Source organism: Macadamia integrifolia, chromosome 9 (assembly GCF_013358625.1).
Source record: "Macadamia integrifolia cultivar HAES 741 chromosome 9, SCU_Mint_v3, whole genome shotgun sequence".
NCBI lineage: Eukaryota > Viridiplantae > Streptophyta > Magnoliopsida > Proteales > Proteaceae > Macadamia > Macadamia integrifolia.
The window spans coordinates 26,073,046-26,093,739 of NC_056565.1; the positions used below are offsets into that span (position 1 = coordinate 26,073,046).

At 42.6% G+C, this 20,694-nt stretch overlaps 1 non-coding gene across 1 annotated transcript; it reads left to right on the forward strand.

The window, feature by feature from the left end:
- Positions 1-804: 804 nt before the first annotated feature.
- On the forward strand, positions 805-911 carry LOC122090215. The gene has a single exon (XR_006143456.1). It is a non-coding gene; the product is annotated as a small nucleolar RNA R71 (small nucleolar RNA).
- The last annotated feature ends 19,783 nt before the right edge of the window (positions 912-20,694 follow it).

Sequence of the window (20,694 nt, forward strand, 5' to 3'; positions counted from 1 at the left end):
TAACAGGCTGATGATGCCTAGGGTTAGGCTCTGGTTGACTGGGTAAAGTTCCTTTCTCCCTCTCACGCATAATTGAGACAACTTGAGTGAGTTCTCTCGTAAGATTTTGATGGCTTGTCATGAGGAGGGTCATATTTTTTTCCAAGTCACTTATTCTACTTGCCTCTCCAGTGTTGGTAAACCCAGGGGGTTGCTGATAAGATGATAGGAGAGGGGCCCTAGGAAAACTAGCCGAGGTCCTACATTTGACCTAGGAAAAGTATTTTGGAAAAAATATTGTTGTGCAAAGGGAGGCCTTTGGAGTCCAGGTTGACCTTGATTATGGAAATTGGAAGGCCCTACTTGGTTGCCCTGATTCTAAGAGAAATTTGGGTGATTTCTCCATCCTAGATTGTAGGTATTACTATATGGATGATTTTGGTATAAGGCATTAACACTATCATTAGAAGTTCCCCCAGAGGTGTTGGGGCATTCTTCTATGAGATGTCCAGGGGACTGGCACCAAGCACAAATCTTAACCAAATTGACTGATGACGGCTCTCTAGGAACAATAGCCTCAATTCTCTTGATTAGGCTATCCAAATGGGCTTCCTTGGCTACTATCCCATCCACAAAATATCTTTTTCCTCCTATGGTTCTTTCACTCTCTTAGGTTGATTCCTACTCACGGGTTTTGTCAGCTAAGTCAAGTAAGAATTCCCATGTCTTTCCTTCATCTGTAAAGGATGTGAATCCCTCAGGGCACATAGACTCTATTGGGTAATCAATACCCTCATAAATTATTTGACATAAATGCCATAGGTCAGGCCATGGTGAGGGCATTCTTGGAGTAGATCCTTGAATCTCTCCATAAGTTTAGAAAATTACTCACTAGGCTTTTGCCAAAACTGAAGGATATCACTTCTAAGCCTATTGGCCTTGTGAGTTGGGAAAAACTTCTTAAGGAAGACAACTGTGAACTGTTCCCATGAGGTTATGGAATTTGTATGTAACCCATACAACCACTTCTTAGCTTGGTCTTTCAATGCAAAAGTGATAAACCTAAGCTTAACAGCATCATCAGAAAGTTGTTGGATCTTAATTAGAACACATACCTCTTCAAATTCTCTTAGAAATAGGTATGCATCCTCAGAGGTCAACCCATGGAACTGGGGCAACATAGTGATGTATTGAGATTTGAGTTCAAAATTATTGCCCTGGGCTTGTGGTAGAACTATGCAGGAAGGTTGGGCTATTCTAGCAGGGTAGAACCTATCTTTCAGAGATTTAGGTGAAGGGTTTTGTTGTTGGTCTCCCAAATTGAAGGTTTTAAAGAGAGCAAACATATAGGGTCACTACTTGTTGGATCTCTTCTTTCTAACCGATTCTTAGTATTACGTACCCACCTAACACTCATGCAATAGAAAACTACCCACAACTAGAGTAAGACAAGCACAAAAGAATGGATAGCAAAACTTTTTTTATGATTTTTTTATGATTTTTTCGATTTTTTTTTTACTTTTTGAGAGCTTACTGGTAGGGATCCGGGGTTGCTCAGGTCAATTCCTGAGGTACTGCTATAGGGCGAAACCTGTCTTTATCATACTGTGAGGCATGGCGACCTCCACCGATACAACTATTATTGCAAGTTGTTCTTCTCAGGAATTCAATAAAAGAAAAGAAAAAACAAAACAAAGCAAACAAAGCACTCTGATTTACCAAAAGAAAGCAAAAAATAATATGGAACTGTCTCCCCAGCAACGGCACCAAAAACTTGTTTGAGATTTTAAATGTAACCGCAAGTGCACGGATCAGTGTAGCTACGGGTCGAACACAGGGAGAGCAGCCACTTTATTTTTTTACTTCTTTTAATAATACGAAAGTGAACCAATTAATGGTTGTGATCTAATTCTAATTACCGTCCTAAACATATATATCTAAACTAACGTCCTAACCATTCGTCATCTAAGAACTTAAAGACGCAAGCCACGCAATTAAAATTAAATAAATAAATAACTAAAAATAAACAACCCAAGCAATTTAAAAAAAAAAACAATAAAGGAAATAAATGCTGAAATAAAAATAAAATAAAAGAAAGGGGAGAAAGCTAGAGAGACACTCACAAGTAGGTTTCTCTACTTAGCCCGAGGGATGCATCACAATATGAGATTCCCTACTTGACCAAAGAGTCACTCTTACAAGGGTTACTCTACTTGGCTTTAGGGAAAGGGAGACAATTAAAATGAAAGCAATAAATTGATGGTTCTATGGCTAGGAGGGGCAAAGCCAACACATAGACTAGCCATGAACCTTGGGGGAAAGGGATAGCAATAATGTAATGACTGAAATTAAAATTCTAAATTAAGAAAGAAAGGGTAGTCAGAAGAGGGAATGAGAGGGGAGAGAGAAGACTATTGAGGGAGCCTACTTACTTGAACTTCAACCCTTGAATTGAAAACTTGATCGATTTGAGTTACTACTAATACTAAAACCCAGATCTAGAATAAACCAAATCTGAAATTTCTAGTACTAGAGAAAACAAATCTAAAGAAAAAAAAATGGAACTTGAAAGACATGCTTCGTAACCTAGAACTAGAGCTAGAGAAAGAGATAGAGCAACTAAAAAAAAAACCTACAAGAAGAATGAAGTGTCTCCCCTCCTCTTATATGAGTTGTATTTATAGGGAATGGGGAGGTAGGGTAACAAATTTCTCTTTCCTAAAAGGGAGAAACCCACAATTGGGAGTGAGATCTTTTGAGACTAAAAGTGCTAAGGTGGAAGAGAGAGAAGAGAGAAATAAACTTGGAGAAATTTCCTATAACTTTTTTTTTTTTTTTTTCCTTTTCTTTTTTATTTTTTAATTTATTTCTCTTCTTTTACTCCCTCTAAGGGACGATTTTCCTTCTTGCTCTGTGTGATTTGGACAATCTTTTGGTGATGATGTGGAGGAGAGAAAAGATTTGGAAAAGATTTATTTCTCCCTTTTTCTTTTCTTCTCTTCTTGCGCAGCAACCCCTTCCACGATTTTCCTTGCTTCTAATTTGATGTGGAAATCCCCTCCATGCCCTTAGTGCTTTAAGTGTGTGAAGAGTAGGAAATTTTCAACAAAATTCTCCAAAAAAAGACAACCATGAGATTCGAACTTGAGACCTCCTAGTGAGCAAGGGAATTTTGCACATCATAGCTCACCAACTACACTAGGTAGTTGTTTTTGGAGAGATATGATGTCCGATAATGCTTAAAGCCTTTAAAATACAAAACCTTCAAAAAGAGAGTAAAACCCAAGGTAGCTCCATTCTAAATATATAAAATGCATGTTTTATTACCCTAGATTTCACACATAAATGTGCTCATCAATGCCGATACTCATTGCTGATCTCAATGGTAGCACATTCAAAGTGGACCCATTGTCAACAAGAACTTGGGGAACCACTTTGTCAAGGAATTTAACTATAATGTGGAAAGCCTGATTGTGTTGGGTTTCCTTAGGAAGCTTAGAATCTAAGAACATCATAGGCTACACTGCGTATGTTGCTCCTACTATATGTGTGACGTGCATCGGATTTATCTCGATCGGTACTTGCACATTAGCAAGAGACTTCAAGACTGCTTCACGGTGCGAAGGGGACGCCATCAACAATCCCCAAATGGAGATATTTTTCTGGGATTTCTTGAGTTGTGCCAAGACTGGGTTCTCTAGTTCTTTCTTTATGCTACTAGTTCCAGCTTCATTAGCCCTTGGCCACTCAACTGCTAGAGCCTTGCCTTTGTAGTCTTTCCCACTTCTAGTTTTCATCACGTTGATTGGTTTTTTCACAATAATCTTGGTGGGATAACTATCTTCATCATCACGGTTGGTTAGGGTGATCATCCCCACCATAGAATCATCTTCATCTGATTCTCCTTCCCTGCTTGGGGTGGGAAGTCGAGGACCTCCACAAATATCCACCACCCTGGCTCGTAGCTTCTTGACTGCATTAGAAAGTTGTTGGAATGCAGTGTCTACTGGCTCTGCGATTGTGTCATCTGGTCCTATTTCCTCTAGATCATCCAATTGCTCCTGGTAGTAAATATCACTGACAGTTACTTCTCCTAACATTTTGTCAATTTCTTCTACCCTTTCTTGCATTCTCAATGTGTTGGAATACACTTCACACAGTTTTTCTTCCAACTCAAATGTGGAGTATTGTTCATCCATATAAACTTGCATTGGCTCTCCAAATTCCCACTCATTCTCTGAATCTAGTGTAGAATCATCTCCCTCCATGCATAGGGAAGGGTGAATGGCACTTGTTGGATCAGCTATTAGGTCATCATTGCCAATGGCGTAGACTGAGAAACATGTCAGATGTTCTGGTGAGTAATATTCTGACTCATCATCATAATCATTGTACCAAGGCCCTTGGTAGTCATCCCATTCTGGATACCCATCATCCCCTCGAGAATCAGAGTCATCACCATCCTTCTCATTTTCATTTTCATCCTCATCATCATTGTCATCATCCTCTTCTTCACTGATTTCACTCCCACTTGATTCTTCATCAGATTCCTTAAGGCCATCAAATTCTCCGGCATCCAAACGCTCGTAGTATTCAAAGCGTATGGACCGGAAGATTTCCATAGGGTTGGTCCTATCATTATTGGCTCGAATTTGGACTAGCCTTGACTCATCATCCTCTATGTCACTCCCTATGTGGATTAAGAAAGTGTATTATTTAATATGCTCCGCTATGGCCAATGTGGTTACTGCTCTGTGAAGATCAATTGTAATCTCTTCAGTTACCTCTGGATTGTCTTCTGAAGTTACAGCAGGCTGAATTAGGGAAGTGGAATCACTCTCCTGGTCTTCCCCTAATGCATTTATTGACCCTGTTGATGAAGTCATTTTTGGGGAATCTGGTAGTGCAAGCATATCCTTCCAATCGTACCCGTCCGTCCCTCCTTTTGGGTTATACACTGAACCTTGAGAATGGGATTGGTATGAGGGTGATGAGGAATGTAAAGTGGGATGGTATGAAGATGATGTAATGTGAGGGGTAGGATATGAAGATTGGGGATGATAGGTTGAAGAGGTTCCTCCACTTTGATGGTGGGGGAAAGGTTGATGATATGGCTTAGGCTGATAATATGGCGAAGGTTGATAATGTGGCAGAGGTTGGTAATGCGGTGTGGTGGATTCTTCTGATGAGGAGGGATGGATGGGGGACACCCGATCTTCTGACTCTTCCTCTGATGATTATCTTCTTCTGGGGGTTCTTATGACTCTAGCCCTTTGAATTATGATTTTCCTATAAGTGCGGGCATTCATATGATTCTTCCGAGCTCTAGGTACAATGAGTTGGGTAGGGTCACTCTCTGTAGTTTCTTCATCCAAATTATTCACATGATCTGGGAGTGGATTGGTATTGACATTGGGAGGCTGTTTGATCTTGACCTCAATGGTTCTATTGTCTACCAAGTCTTGAATTGCATGTTGTAAACCCAACCATCTTTTAGTATTGTGCCCCTTCTGAGTGTGGTAGGCATAATACTCATGATCCCTATACCAAGTTGGAGGAGGGTTGCTAATCATTCTTGGAGCCACTATCCTTAGCAATGCTTGCTTCTTTAACTTCTCATATGCGGCCGTTATGGGCATTCCCAGATCAGAAAATTACCTTATTGGGTGAGGAGCCTTTTGGGCAGGTGCATCTGCTTGTTTTATAAAGGGCTATGAAGAAGTGGCTGGTGAGACTGACTGCTGAACTGTACTTACCATATTAGTTTTCAGACTCTTTCCCCATCTAATTCAGGTGTTCTTGCTTGCATCTTGGGAAAATCCTTGATACTAGGCCTCTCTCAAAATTTTTTTCTCCACTCGTGTGCTGGTGGTTATTAAGGCATCAAAAATTTGTAAATGCTGATAGTAAAGAACATCATAATAGGGCTTTAACAAGTTCTCTATTATCATCTCTACCTGCTCTACTTCTAAAGGCCTATCTGCCATCTTGGTGGCCTTGTCTCTGAATCTCATCAAGAAGGCGGTGAATCCTTCTTTAGGTTGCTGCCTCAACTACTCAAGCTCCCGACACTTCACATCCACCTCAGTATTGTAGGAGCATTGTTTGGTGAAGGCCTTTACTACCATCACCCAATTCTGAGTTTGTGATGACTCCAACTGTGTGAGCCATCTCAGTGCTAGTCCTGATAGGGTTAACATGAAGGCTTGCCCCATCTGGTTATCTGCAAGTTACCATAACTTGGCGATGCTGAGGAAGACCTTGAGATGAGCCTTGGGGTCTCCTGACCCATCAAATCTATCAGTATACCACTTGAGTTTTCTTGGAATTCTTGCTCCAGAGAAAAAACTCATTTCCTCAGAATCCACTGCTTGGCCTTCTAAGCCTTTTCTTGTTCGAATCATGCTCTCCAACTTCTCTAAGTGCTCTCTGAGCTTCCTTTCTTTCTCCATCTCCAGAGGCTCAAAGCGGACGTGTGCTACAAATTCCTCTTCTTCATCTTCGATCACTACCCTAGGAGGAGGGACCCTATAATAGGCCCCTCATTGACCATTGGGATGGGTAGGTGAAGATCCTCTCTGACTGGTTGGTCAGACATGCTTTGGTCCCCTAAGTCAGCTCGAAAAGAATTTCCACGATGACCTATAGCTCCATTAGGGTCCACACCTCCTGTTGCCGGTGCTGGCTCATTTCTGGGATCAACTCTAGGAGGGTTCTAAAGTGTATGCAATATCTGAGCTATCCCTCATTTGACTTCAGCCATTTCTACCTGTAAGGTTCCCACGGGACGGACCCAGGCATGTTTGGGTGTTTCCATGTTGGGTGGATCCATGCTTACTGGGTTGTAATCAGTTGGTAGTAGACAATCTCGAAGAGATGACGGAAGAGATTCTGGATTCAAGCAAGTCAATCGATTACCCTGACAAGTCTAAAGGGACCGTGATGAATACTTGAGATGTGAAATTGTGCCTGAACCAAAAGTGGTTTATTTTAGGATTCTTGAATTCCCCACCCCTTGTTCACACATTCACTATATCAACCAATGATCCATCCAAAGTTAGTCCGCTTAATGATAGGGGGTGGATAGGGTTCGATGCCCCTGGTCCACCCAATGTCATAAGCGGGAGATTTATATAAATAGTTTGTCGAGAATATTCCCATAAGACATTCCATGCAATAAAGTCATGCTTTCCATGCTCTTTTCCCACTAGGTGTCCTTCCTCATGATTTTCTCGGGACTTAACTTGACTTTGGCAGGATTGCCCCTGAGTCATGTATCTTGACTTTTTCCTTAAGGAGGAGGGACACCTTTTATCCAAAACCCACTTTAGGAAAGAAATTCTTTACGACAGGATTATAGTGTAGGAACATTCCTTTTTAAGACCGCAAACAAGCTCTACAATTAGCTTGTGGCGCTCCTAACTTCTTCATCTATTTTCTACATGATGCTAGCATGCGATGGATGCAATAGGACTAACAAGGCTTCCTAGACAGGATCTATATACGCGAGGTACATGATCCTTTTGATATACCCATAGGTACGAGATCAAGGGGGTGACTACCTTGCCCATTACCAGTGACTACACATGAGGTTAAGCAATTAGCCACGAGGTGGTGGAACCGTGAGTGATTGTGTACAAAATTATATTATAGGGTAACCATCATTCGATCTCAGAATGCCGTAAAGTGCTCAAACCTCCCCGAGGGTGCTGGCACAAATATGGACATCCTCATCGTTTGATGACGCATTCGATCTCAGAATGCTATAAAGTGCATGGACCTCCCCGAGGGTGCTGGCACAAATACAACATCCTCGTCATTTGATGATACCTTTCATTCTTGTACAGGAAGCGGGTATCATTTGCTCTCAGAGTACTCTCCATGACATGTGCTGACCTCCCTGAGGGTGCGTGCATGATAGGGAGTCCCTCGCCAAATGATTTCACTTTGAGCATGATGCATGATGCAGTTATCGAATACAGTTACAAACATGGGGTTAGCCAAACATGTTTTCAGACAAATATGGTGGAAAATGTTCTTGCATTTAAAGGTAGCATCTAGTATTGGAAGCTTGACATTTAGTCCCCAGTGGAGTCACCACTGTGAGGGTAGCGGCCGGAGATGGATCCTGTCCTTTCTCCTCTCTCTCCCTCCACCTTTGTGGTGAGGGGGAGGGGTTTGAGTCGTGTGTGCTTTGCTTGCAGGCCCCACACCAACCTATCACCGCTTGGAGATACGTGGAGGCCTATTTCGTAAGAGTGTGAAATTCATCATTTAAGATGGGGGTTTTGATGATGATCCAATTCGAGGATCGGGATCATGCAAATGGGGTTTGGAGTCGCCACCTAGGGTTATGGGCCTAGGACTTGAGGGTGGGCCCAATTCCTAAGAAAAGGGCCCGAAATTAGGTCTGGTCCAAAGATTTAGGGTAAATGTTAGGTTACAGAGTTGAGAAGGTGTTAAGCACCCAATCTGCCCAGTCCAACCGATCTTCTTGCTAGATGCTTGAGAATGAACATTTTCCACAATTATTACTATTTCACATGTATGGCTAAGTTATCACACATATATACATTAATTGAATTCAAACTATTATATACACTAAAACAAGGCTTATTAGATGTCTACATTATGTATGAATGAGGAGGGAGATTATACCTGAATTTGATTCCTGTTTCGGGTCAAGAGGGGTGGGCCCCTGATTAGTACTAGCTTGGACTATCTTTCGTGTTCTCCTGGCTCAGGGGAAGATGGTCTTGACCTTCAACTTTCTTTCTTGAGAGATGCTGATTGTGAAAGTATCTGGACAAAGTTTCGGCTAGGAATGATCGCTTTCGGATTCTGATTTGGACAGAGCTTTGGCCAGGGAAGGCTTTTTTTGGCTTTGGATTCGGATAGAGCTTCGGCTAGGGAAGGCTATTTCTGGGCTTGGGATGAGGAGGCACTACAAAAGAGCTTCTGCTGGGGATAGGTTAAAGGAGGGCTAGGCTGAGGTGGCATTTTGGCAGAGCTTTCGCTGGGAATGGCTATTCTTGAAAAGATTCCAAGGACACTCAGACAAAGGTTCGGCTGGGAAAGGCTATTTTCAGGCTTGGGATGAGGTGGCACTCTGGCAGAGCTTCCACTGGGGATAGGCTAAGGGAGGGCTAGGCTGAGGTGGCACTTTGACAAAGCTTCCACTGTGAATGGTTATTCCTAGAAAGATTCCAAGGACACTCGGACAGAGGTTCGGCTAGGAAAGGCTATTTCTGAAAAAAAAAATGGGAAAAGATGGGTTGACCTAAAAATGGATTGAAGAAGTCAAAAGTCCTAAAAAACACTTTGAAGATCCAAATAGAGTTTCAGATCTTAACAAAGATCTCTTCGTAGACCCAAAGAACCTAAAAAAAGGGGGGGTTCTATCTCAAGAACGCTCACGAACGCTCAAGAACACTCAAGAACACTCAAGGGAGATGGCTCAAGAACATACTATTTTTGGTTAAAAACTGGATCTAACTAAGGATTTGGATTGAAAATCTTCAAGCTCCCGAAGAACATTTCGAAGATCCGAATGAGTTTTCTGATCTTAACGAAGATCGCCCTAAAGATCAGAAGAAAATCAAGAGAGGGGAGGGGAGGAAAATTTCACTTTGAAAGGGATTCTGGTGTCTATTGGTCTATATTTTTTCTAAGGGAGGGAGGGTATTTCTAGTTTTTTTTCAACCAAGTAGGGGAGGGGGAATCCTTTTCTCCAATGGACGAAAGGGGGGCTCTTGCCTAAAGTGAAGAGATAGGATTTTTGTCCAATGGGTAAAAGGGGGGTTTTCAGAAAAAATGGGAGGAGAGAGAAATTTTAGCTTGGAAAAAGGTGATTTTTGAAAAATTAGGAGGAGAGAGAAAGTTTGGAAAAGGTAGTTTTTGAAAAAGCGGAAGGAGAGAGAAGGGTTTGCCAAAAAAGGCAGTTTTCAAAAAAACAGGAGGAGAGAGAAGGTTTTGCCAAAAAAGGAGTTTTTGAAAAAGCAGGAGGAGAGAAAAGGTTTTATCGAAAAAGGTAGTTTTCAGATAAGTAGGAGGAGAGAGAAGGTTTTGCCGGAAAAGGCAATTTTTGGAAAAGTGGGAGGGGAGAAAAGATTTTACTGAAAAAGTCTTCGAAAAAGCGAGAGGAGAGAGAAGGTTTTACCGTGGCTGCAAGTGATGTCACGGGTGTGCGAATTCATGGGTGTGCGGGCAGTATACACAGTGTGCGGGCTATGTGCACGGTGTGCGGGCCATGTATGTATGGTGTGTGGGCACAATGTGCAAGGTGTGCTGCTGGGGCCTGCACAGTGTGTGCAAGTCTGCCGCACACAGCGTGCTACAGGCCATGCACAGGGCCACGCACAAGTGTGTGGCCAGGCTGGGCTGGCTGGGCTGGCTGGCTTGGCTAAGCTGGCTGGCTTGGCTGGGCCGGTTGGCTGAGTGGCCGGTGTGTGCGACATACGCACAAAAAAAATGTGATTTTTCGGGAATGATTGTCGGAGATCCGTCGATCCAATTTTGGTGTACCATATATCATCATAATCGTATTTCCGTGCACTATCCATCTATACAGTCATCTTGACTAGATTCCTTTATATAAAGAATGCCAAAATTGGACCCCTTCCCTCCCATGTAGGGATTTCTAGGGTCTCAGACCCGGGAGTGTTTTGGGGTTATCTGGATAGGTAGGGGATGAATTTTAGGGTGTTTGGGCAGACGAGGGATTTTTCTAGGTTTCCAGTGGGATTGTCCGTGTGCGCGGTATATGTGCGGGAAAGCGTGATTTTTTGAGGATGATTGCCGGAGATCCGTCGATCCAATTTTGGCGTATTATATATCGTTGGAATTGTATTTCTAAGCACTATTCATCTGTATGGTCATATTGACCATATTCCTTCATATATGAGAAGTCAAAATTAGACCTTCCTCTCACCCATGCGGGGATTTCTAGGGTTTTGGGTTGGGTAATGTTTCCATTAGCATCTCTGTCAGTTAGAAGTCGAAAGTCACGTCCAAGATCCATATTTCATCATAGCCAGAGGAGGGTGACAAAATTGGGTGTCTACAGTTACAGAGAAATCTAGGTCTTTCTGGGTTCCTTCCTTGCATTCTGTTATCAGCTTCTACAAATCTTCATCAGTACCCCGAGCTGCAGTGATCCTATCCACCAGACTAGGTTGTACCACCAATGCCAATAGTGATAAGGTGACACCTTCTGCTAGTAGCTCCAAATCCAGTTTCCTGGCCTCCTATATGAGATGCTCATTGGTGGTTAGTGATGCAAGAGTTACTGATTGGGACTTCTGACTAATTGCATCAGCTACCACATTGGCCTTTCTTGGGTGATAGTGGATAGTACAGTCATAGTCCTTCATCAACTCCAACCAATGCCTCTATCTCATGTTGAGCTCCTTTTGGGTGAAGAAGTACTTGAGGCTCTTATAGTCACTGAAGATCTCACTCTTCTCACCATACAGGTAATGTCTCCATATGTTTAGTGCAAAAAACATTGCTGCCAACTCCAAATCATTGCTGCCAACTCCAAATCATGGGTGGGGTAATTCTTCTCATAATCCTTCAACTGGTGGGATGCATAAGCAATGACTTTCCTATGCTGCATCAATACACAACCCAATCCCAGCTTGGAGGCATCACTATACACAATCATACCACTTGTACCGGTCAGAATAGTCAAAATTGGAGCTGATACCAATCTTTGTCTTAGCTCCTTGAAGAGCTTTTCAAAGCATCAGACCACTCAAATTTCACACCCTTCCGTGTGAGTCGAGTCAATGGGACAGCAATGCGGGAGAAGTTCTCAATAAACCTCCTGTAGTATCCAGCCAATCCCAAAAAACTACGTATGTCTGCTATACTCTAGGGAGTCTCCCATTCTAGGATTGCCTTCACCTTGCCTGGGTCATCCTCTATGCCCTTGTCTAAAACAATGTGGCCTAGGAATGCCACCTGTGACAACCAAAACTCGTACTTACTGAATTTGTCGTAGAGTTGCTTCTCCCTCAACCGTTGCAATACTAACCTCAGGTGAACAGCATGGTCCTTTGCACTCTTGCAGTAAACCAAGATGTCATCAATGAATACAATCACAAGATTTTCTAAGAAACATCTGGTTCATCAAGTCCATAAATGCAGTCGATGCATTGGTCAACCCAAATAACATCACCAAGAATTCATAATGTCCATACCTTGATCTGAAGGCCGTCTTGCTGACATCAATATCCTTGATCCTGAGCTGATGATAGCTCGATCTAAGGTCAATCTTGGAAAATACCTTGGCACCTTGCAAGTGATCAAACAAATCATTTATCCTTGGAAAAGGATACCGATTCTTGATGGTTAGCTTGTTAAGCTCCCAGTAATCAATGCACAACCTCATACTTTCGTCCTTCTACTTGACGAACAATACCGGTGCTCCCCACGGAGACACGTTAGGTCTAATGAATCCTTTCTTCAGAAGGTCCTAAAGTTGCTCCTATAATTCTTTCAACTCTATAGGGGCCATGCAATAAGGGGCTTTTGACACTGGTGCCAAACCAGGGAGTAATATATAGAAAACTCTGTTTCTCGGTCCGGGGTCAAACCTATCAAGCATCTGAAAATACGTTGAGAACCACATCCGGCTCTGTCAATGGCCTAATCTCTATCTCAGTATCCATCACAGATGCTAAATAGCCTTGACACCCTTTATCTAGCAGTTTCTTCATCTGTAGTGCTGATATAATGACCTTCTTAGGTTTATTGGGCTTATCCCCTTGGAAAACAAACTCATCATCATCATGAGGTCTGAAAATGATCGTCTTCTCTACACATAGCACATTGGCTCTATATGTGGACAACCAGTCCATCCCTAGAATCACGTTGAAGTCAGTCATATCCAACTCGATCAAATGAGCATTTAACTCATGTCCACCTATGGTCACTAGAAAAGGCTTATATACATAGTTCAAACCTACTACACTTCCTGTAGGGGTACTCACTGCCAAACACTAAGTTAGTCCTTTCGGTGGAATTCCTATTTTATTTGCAAATGCCGGTGACACAAATGAATGTGAGGCTCCTGAGTCAAATAACACATGTGTAGGCAATAATGATATCAATAATGTACCTATCACTACACCTAGTGCGGCCTCAGTATCTTTAGCTGTCATGGAAAATACCCTTCCTTGTGGTCTTTGGCCTTGAGGGGGCTATGCTGGCCTAGGTGTTGCATAGATCTACTGGGGCCTAGGTAGCATAGTGTATGGTGCATCACCTGGCCTCTGATAGGGGCATATCCTCGCCAGATGGCCTTGTTGATTATAATGAAAACACCTTGGGCTTGATCCTAAAGACTGAGATGCAGCACTAGCTCAAGAAGACTGGGAAGTCTGACTAGCTTCAGGATTTTTAAACTATACTAGAGTTGGACTAATATAAGGCACTCATAAGGGTTTGCTACCTCCCCTGGAATCGGTGGACCCCATTGGCCTCTTTCCTATTCCCCGCTAGGCTGAGAAGTTATCTCTATGCTGGTCCTCAATAGATTTGGCCACTTGGACCACCTCAGCATAAATCTATAGTTTCAACCCAACTATGGTTGATCCAACACCTGGCCTCAACCCTTTCTCAAACTTCTTTACTTTAGCCCTATCACCTCTGAGATGCTCAGGAGCAAACTGGAATAGCTCCTCAAAACATTGCTGATATTCGATCACAGACCGGGAACCATGTACCAACTGGGAGAACTCACTCTCTCCCTTATCCTGGAAGCTTTTCGAAAAATAGTTCTCAAAGAAGGCCCCTTTGAAGTCTGCCCAAGTAGGGTTTGGGTTACCCGCCCTCAGAATAGGCTCAGTAGCACTCCACCAATCATCAGCCCCATTTTGCAGCTGATAACCCACACATAAAATCTTTTGCTCATCAGTGCAGCCCATTAGTCTGAACACCTTTTCCATGCCACCAATCCATCTTGATGGATACAACGGATCTTGACCCACCTTAGAAAAACATGGGGGCCTAAGCCTTTGAAATTTCTCCATCATCTTCGTTAGGTCAATCCAGCCCTCTACATGTACCTGGGCTTGTTCCGGTGTTGGGTCTTGTACTTGCCCATGTACATTTTGCTGCCCAAGCCCATGCACTTGTGCCCCACCTGATGTTTGAAGGGTAGTCGATCCGGTGGGTATAGGAAAGGGTGCCGATGGAGTAGGAGGTGCGGGCGGTGCACTACGGGCTCCCATTACTGCTTGGATCAGATCATCGATCCCAACCATGAACTGATTTTGTCTTTCCTCAACTCCCCTCATCATATTATCCATGATGGAGGCCACATCATGAGCAGTAAGCACCGGTAGAGCCGAAGGTGCATTGCAAGGTCTCCCTGGTTCCGTATAGGGCAAGCAGGAGGTGACAGGTGTGACTAGGATCGGGACTGAGTGTTTCAATGTGACATGACTCTTGTGGAAGAATCTGATTAGTTCACATGCATATACAAGGTTGCATGTAATTGGAACACATGCATACATAATGGGTCCCGCACGTATACATAAGGAAAAATTAGGGTTAGAGCATGCACAAGTGGGGTCCACACTTATTAGGATCTAATCGCATACATATCCCGAAGAAGCACATATTTGAGGAAACAAATAATAATAAAGATTTGGAAAATAAAATAAAAATCTATTTCCAAAATAGTTCACCGGAAATAGGGGTGTTTTTTCACCAAAAATATGAGCCATTCCATCGAAAATATCAGTATTGTTTCTGGTGGGACTGGCAGAAGCTGATTTGGGACTTTTCAACTCACCAAAAACAGGCACCAAAAGCAGGTCCAGTGTTTCCGGTGGACCTAAAATTGTTATAAAAGGGCTGGGTATTAGGGTTTAATTCACAAAACCCTAATCTAACTCGTGGAGAAGGTGAGAAAATGGCTAAGGAGAGTTTTCCAACTCATTCCCCATTTCCTTCTTATTATTTCGTGATCGATCGACGCCATCTACGCATCTAAGGTACGTTTTCTTCCCTCTCTAACCTAGTTTTGAGATTTTCTTCTCTGTGAGCTTTATTTGAATTTCCTAAACTAGGTTTTACTCTTTGAATCCTTAGGAATCATATTGCAAGCAAGTCTAGATGCCGTGTATGTACTCGTCGTGCAATTGCATAAGAGGAACACGTCGTTCCCGTTAAAGCACAGTATAACCCACTCCTATTCCACTCTGTGGCTGAGCAAGATCATTGGGAAAGCTTTGAGTACTGTAATGTGGACCCATGAAAATACATGAGGACAAGAGACTTTTGGCAATTCTGCCTCCATCAACTCTTTAAGGTGATTGGGTGGTACCGCATCTTGAAACCCAATAAGAAGTACTACCCACAGCTGGTGAGGCTGTTCTACTCCAACCTCCGGTGCATGAATAGAGGCACTGAAGAAATGTGGATTACCTCCTACGTGAAGGGGGTCGAGATTTCTTTTGACATAAGGCAATTGGCCAACCTTCTGATGGTTAATAACATAAGAGATCTAGTCTACTGTTCTCCTCGAACTCCAGCCAATGATTTCCAGAGTCCAGATGTTCTTCAAGAGGTAAATAACATACTGACCAAGAATGCTTGTGGATGGGAGCACACAACCAACTGCCTTGCTACTCCAAAGGTTGTTTGCTAAGCAGTCCAGTTGAACGGTCTCCCCACCTGTTGGCACTACGATGAGGTATCAGTATTACATGCCTATGTGACGTACTGCATTTACATGGGGGTGTAGATATGTCTTCCCTACCTTCTATTGTGGACCATGGTAACTTGGTCTGAGGGAGGGAATTGCAGAGTTTGGAACTTATGCTATGGGAGGATACTGAGAGACATCTTCCTTCACTTCAGGGTGAATTTGGAGGGTGAGGGGTGCTTAGGTGATGAGGTCCTAGATTTCAACCAAGACTCCCTGAGGAAGATGACTCTAGACATGGATGAGGTATCGCCTGCTGAGGAGGAGGATGAACAGCCCATGGATATAGAGGGTCAGTAGGGTGGTGGTGGCAGTGATATTGGCGGTGATGCCAGTGATGTTGGTGGAGTTAATGGAGGCATTGGTATAGGTGCTGGTGGTATAAGGAGAGGAGCTGCTGGGATTAGGGGTGTACCACCACCTAACCCATAGGCTATGGGTTCCACAGTAGCCTCCACTTCCTAGGGCACAAGGGGTGCAAGACCTTATGGTCTTAACGATGTTATGGCCTGCTTGGACACTACCACATCACTATTGAGGAGCATGGACAGTCGCCTCGAGAGCATGGATAGGAACTATTGTCTTATGGACACTAGGGTGGCCTCCCTAGAGGCACAGATGTAGGCTATGGTCTTCCATCTCGCCATACTGATGCCGCCTCCAGGAACACATGGTCAGAACCAAGCTTAAGGCCAAGGACAGCAGCAACATCAGCAAGAGTAGTGGCATGTTGCCACTATAGTTTAGGATTTCCTTTCAGTTTATACTTTCTCTTGAGATTTCATGTCCTAAATTTTAGTTGAATTTCCTTTTTTGTCATTTGCTTCAGTTGTTTAAGTTTCCTAAACTTAGGTTAGTTAGGATTTCCAACTTTCAATATTTTATTTTAATGAAAAGGTGTAAGCTTATGTAATCAAATTCTTTATTTAATGAAAAAGATTTAAGACCTATGCTTCTCCTTTAAATTATTGTCTTTGGGATTTTTATTTAAATCCTAATTTCCCCAAGTCATGGTTTGGTTGAGATTATGAGTCAAGGCAGAGCTTCACGCTCTGATACCAACCTTTCACACCCCACTTCCAATAAACCCAACTTATCATTAGGAATACCGGCGGTGTGAGTAAGATATGTACATGTCTTATAAACCTACCAGAATCTCTGATAGCAATACCTTAACATTTCACAATCTCACATCACAAACCAACTAAAAGCAGCAGAATTAGAGTATCATAGCGGAATCATCAATAAAATGGGGAAATGTCTAATGATAAAATATTAACCATAACCGAGTTATTCTATTACAAACATCCCTGACTTATAACTAATAAGTTCAAAATGTACCATACACAGGTTCGTACCAAAATCATCAAAAGTACGCCAACACATCATAGTGCCACATAAGCACAATAATCACAAGCACAGTCCTGGCCATGCTCCTCCACTTTCGGCATCCACTAGTCGCTCACTCCGTACTCGAGTCTGGAGGAAAGAGATTTATTAGCCATAGGCACGACCATACCTGCATCATCATCTAAAAAGTGTGTATACATGGGGTGAGATTTCCAACTCACTCAGTGAGGGGTGGGTTCAAGCACATCCAAGCAAAACAATCGCAATAATAATTTATGATGCATGATAACAGAAATTAAACACATAGACCATAATGCTCGTGATGCAATTCATTTATTTTATTATCCACCTAACAATACAACTAAGTCTAGTAAATGCTACTACGGCACATTAGGCTATATCCCTCGTCTCGGAACCACCATCGACTAAGTAGAGATACAAACCCTAGTTGTGAATAGAAGCCTGTCGATCCCCGTATGCGTGCATGGGTCACCCAAAAAACCCCTGATAACCCCCTCCTGGCTATCATGGCACCGGTACCAATCATCGGCCATGCCCGACAAGTTCCCGCCTCTGGCAACAATCACATCGTACCACGGGTGTGGCATTCTGGAAAGGCACATCGAACATACCACAATGGGTTATCCAACACCTTAACCCCGATTGACAAGGGTTCATAGCTTAGGGAGTGATACCTAACCACATATATACTACATGCCTTCACAATGATATAGTTAATATGAATTACACGATACCGGTAACACATCGGCCACAAAGTGTAATCCATCTCCAAGTACAGTCACAGGTACACGATACCGGTAACACATCAGCCACAAAGTGTAACCCATGACCATTTACCTAATCTAGCATGCATATAACAATTGAGTATGGGCTACGCAACACCGGTACCAATCATCGGCCATGAAGCATATCCATTTCCAAATGGAGTCCTAAAGCACATGATACCGGTAACACATCGGCCACAAGGTGTAATTCGTGACTACAACTAACTCTAATGCACATAATCAATACATGAATGCAACAAGCACATAGTAATCATGACACCGGTACCACCTCGGCCACGTCGAATTCCATCTCATACATACAACAAACACACGATGATCACGGTACCAGTACCACCTCGGCCACAGCTGATCCTGCCATACAGCTCCATAATATTTCATATAAACTTAGTAAAAATGTAACATGTGATAGCATATCATCATCATTTGAGCAATTAATAATCATGTATAATCCTACATAGGTGAGCAGTTCTATAATAATAAAACAATCCCCAAAAAAAATAAAGCAACCATCCCTCACCTGATTCATGTTCCTGTGTGTTTGGGTTTAAGTACGGCCACTGATCTATCAAGTTAACTTCGACCTCTAGGATCGTACGCATCATTTTCCTAGACACAGAGGTAACCGTACATCAATATGTGTCGAAAACTCTAGGAGGTGCCCATATGAATCTCCCCCAAAGGGTAAAGATAAGATCTATCAGTGACAGTAATGTCACCGGAAACACCCACCGAAACTAGGGTATTCCCACTGGAAATATCAATTTTGTTTCTGGTGGATTTGGTAGAGAGCTCCTAAGGCTCTGTGGTTCACTGGAATCTGCCCACTGAAAGCAGGCCCAGTGTTTCCAGTGGCAGTACAGAACTGCCCGTGTGATTTGGTGCTTTCCAGCTCGGGCCCGATCACTGGGATTTGTTCCATAGAGTTTATGGGGAATGTTCCTAGCATCATTCTAAGCTAATAAAATTCCAATTCCACCAATCCATTTGGGAGATACGTCGATCGAATGATCGTAACCCTAGTTGGTTATTTGGCCAATCTTGTTGCCAGAGTTCACTAGACTCGATTTAAGCTCGGCAATGGCACCGGAGAGGTGGAACACGCATTCCCCGAGCTCAACATGGTTTGTACACTAAGTTTCCATCCAAACCTAGCTTAACCTAGCTCAAAATAAAGAGGGAGAGTAGTAAAAGTGATTGCACTTACCTCCAGCAGTGATTCCGGCAACTAGGCAGCAGTCGGCACCAAGGTAAGTCCTTTCCCCCTCTTCTTCTTCCTCCTCTCCTCCTTCTTTCCTCACCTATGTTGAGCATAAGTGAGAAATGGGGAAATGAATACTCATTTCTAACTTATAAGTTAAGTTGGTCCTTAGGGTCTGTTCGGTTGAACCCTATTTGGTCTGATCCGGTTAATCCGATTTTCGGAGTATGAGGACTAGTCTACTTAGGTCCGTAAATTGATCATATCATGAGGAAGGTGTGTCGGATGATTTGGGATCATTCGGGACTATCTACGATGAGAGTGGGGACCCATGAGCATCGGAACCCTGACAGCAGCCTATTTGGTCACTGGAAACAATCACCAGATTCAGGCCCAGGATGTTTTCAGTGGCTTATTTTTGGTTGTCAAGATAGCTTGTTGTCTTGACTACTTGCTTTCCTCCAAATCATCTCGTATGGGTAGTTGCCCTCGATTATGCTCAAGGTCTTCCGACAATGTTGATACGTACTGAGATTCATGTGTGGGGAGTCGGGTCACTTACCATCTAGGATCGGAAGATATGAATCCCCTCCAGTTGGATTGGCATGTAATGCATGAAAAATGTGGGGTCATCTCTCCGCTTCAGCAATGGGCGACCATGAGCCAGAACCAGGCTATATTTTCTATCTCTGATCCGAGGCCTATCACAACAGTTCAAATTAGATTAGGTTAGGGCATGAGTGTAACAGAGAGTGTTTGTGAAGAAGAAAACATTGATGGTGGATTGCTCTTCTCCAATTGAATGTGGATCATAGTTTTAAAGTGTTGAGACCGATCCCTACGGTTGCTCAAGTGTGGAAGAACTATTATCTAGAGGAGGACCTTCAATTGCGTTCTAAGGTAAACCATTTTGATTCCCATGTAGTTAATTTTTGTACAATGATTTCAAATGGAAGAGATCCCAATCTGATCCCTTCTGCTGCGTGATTGGGTTTCTGCCAACATATTTGAGAGTTATTTTTTATCTTACAAACTTCATAACCAGATTGCCTATACTGCAGGATATCGATATGGATCTTTTATAGATAACATTGTGATTTAATCTTGAGACTATGAAACTGCTTCCTCTGAGTTGGTAGGATGCTCTTCCATCTACAGTTAGTGTTCTTAATTCTCCCAATGAAGTAATTCCTGGAGATATGGGTTGAGAAATAGAATTGTAAATGGTATCCTATAGTTTTGTACATGACTTGAATCTTCTTTGAAGGATATGCTCAAGTGCTGGAGTTGTTTGCAAGATGCATTGGATCTTCAGTTTTGATCTATAGTGAAGTTCTTGACTTATATAAATGCTTCATTTGTAGGATGTATCTCAATCAAGTCTTATAGTCATCCATACAAGAATGTGCAAGTGAATAATCATTGGGATACTTTCTTGAGCCAACCCTAAATACTATTATTTTGTGCAACGTCTTACTCAATTTGTTTTTCGAAATTATTATATGATTAGCTTATGACAACAAGGTGGGTCTATTTTGACACGTTTTTCAATAAGAATTTTCTTAATAATCCTTTGCTTCTCAAGCGCATTCATACCCCTCACATTCCAGAATAAATAGTTCATTAGAGATAGTATTTAGAAT